Raw genomic sequence first — 2303 nt, 5'->3', positions numbered from 1 at the left:
TATTGTATAGAACAGGGGATTATAGCCATTATCCTGTAATAACTTTTAATGTAGTATAATCTGTAAAAATACTGCATCATTATGCTGTACACCTGAAATTAAAATAATATTTTAAATAATAAAAAAAAAAGAAACAAAGAAGATAAAGCAGAAGAGATGAAGTTGGCAGAGGGAGGTGTTGGTCCCTGGGAGTCCTCTCTGGCCACCGGGACTTAGGCTCTGCTGGAGGTGCAGAAGGCTCTTCCCATGAAAATGAGCAGACCCCTGAGGCCACACTTGTCAAAAAGACTTCAAGATGCAAAGGAGAGTGGATGGCTATTCTTTCATGAAGCTTGCACTTTGCAAGAGCCTTTCTCTCCTCTTTTGGCTCCCATGACCCTGAGCTATCTGGAGCTGTCTTGATGTTCCTTGACCCCAAAGACTCCTTTTCCATCTCCTCCCCACCCGGCCCCCGAATACAGTTCTCCAGGACTCCACTCAGCCCTGCCCTCATCATGCAGGTGTGTCTGCCTGTGTGATCTCCACCCTGCCCACAGCTTCCACCTCCAACAGGTCTCTGTGTGGAGCCTTCACTTCTCTCTGGAACTCCAGGTTAGTACTTTGAGTTGCCAACAGCACTTTCCACCAAGAGACCACTGATTTAAAATGCCCAACCCAGACTCAATTATCTTTTTCTCTCACAGCTGGTTATCTCTCTGTGTTCCTTATCCTGTTGAACGACTTATTCCAACCTCTCCTCCCCACACCCCCACTTACATTCCAACCACATTAGACTCACTAGATGTGCAGCAGGTTCTCAGATGTGTGCTGAATTTTCCTATCTCGATGGCGTCAATGTTACCTCCACGCAGAATCCTTTTCATCTGATGTCTATCCTTAATTGCCTACTCAGCTGTCTTCCTCTTTCTACTAAATGGCACCACTGTCCATCCCGTTGCCCAAGCCCCAAATCTGGGCGTCATCCTGACCTCGTAGCATTTTCTAGCCGATACCTAGCAGTGTTTGTAAGAGCAGTGACCAGGTCTGTCTTGTTAGCTGCTGCATCCCCAGTGCCTGGAACAGTGCCAGGTCAGAATAGGTACTTAATAACCACTGGTTGAATAAATATCTAAAATGCTTTTCCAAATTTTCTAGTTTGAGTAAATTCTTTTGCCCTTTGTACCTTATCATAGCTTGGATTCTAAGCAAACTGACACTGAGGCAGAGATTTGCATGTAGGAAAGATAGTGGGGAGTGGTTTTGGGTACAGCACCAGTGAGTAAGCTGGAGAAGCAGGAATGGGTGGAGGGAGAAATTGGACCACGGTGGAGTTACAAGAGAGACCTTGGCTGATCTTCAGAGGTGGGAGGCTCCTGTAACGCCATTATCAGCCCGTCATTGCACGAGGCTGCCCCTGGGGAGGAGGCATGAGGGTGAGCAACCCGCATTCGCTCAGCTGAGGGAGGCACCTGCAGACGAATCCAGCTGTGAGCTAATGACAGCCAACACTTGTGGCAGCTGGGGAGTGAAGTCATACTGGGAAGATCTGGGCAGCCCACAGGGTGTCTGCTATATGCCCCATGCATAGCGTTTAGCAGAATCTGCTATAGCTCACTTATTTGTGTATGTCCCACTCTCCTTCTCAATTTATCAGTGTCTGGAGGGAAGGAACCAAGATTTTCCCATTTTTTTGTGTCCCCCATAATGTTCAATACATAGCATGTGTTTAGTAAATGCTACCTGAATTTAATTTAGCAGCAAAAAATTTGTAGCTAAGAATTTCCTTTGCGTTTGTGAAATTCTTAATGAAGACTCCACAAAAGAGTTAATGGAAATGCTTTTTGGGTTGGAGAGGGGAGGCCATAGCCAGGCTCCCAGAAATATAGGCACAGAAAGTAAGTAAATCCTCTACTTAATAAGTTGCAAAGAACCTTAGCTCTTGGGTGCCGTTCCTTATTTGAAAATCAGAGCACAAAGTGAGCACTAGGCATCATGGATCTGGACCCTGGCTCATAATACTCCCACGTGGGAGTGTTTTACAAGGCAGAAATTTGTTTGGAAATTCAGTGTATTTAGCTGCATTCCTTTCAGATGCAATATCTGAATACATAGGCTGGAGGAAGGAACCAGGAGGAAGAAGAAGAATTGTGAAAAATAATGGGTTTCAAGCTAGAATTCAACACTCTTTAGTAAAAAATTTGATGTGCCTTTCTAATGAATGAATAGTTGAACAGAATGAGATATGGGATGCCAAACAGAAGGCTCTTGACAAGGATTATCAACTTAGGGTCGAATCATTTCAAATCTATCCTGGTGCCAGACTC

This window comes from Hyperoodon ampullatus (genome assembly GCF_949752795.1).
Source record: "Hyperoodon ampullatus genome assembly, chromosome: 14".
Taxonomy (NCBI): Eukaryota; Metazoa; Chordata; class Mammalia; order Artiodactyla; family Ziphiidae; genus Hyperoodon; species Hyperoodon ampullatus.
This window is presented reverse-complemented; position numbering follows the sequence as displayed.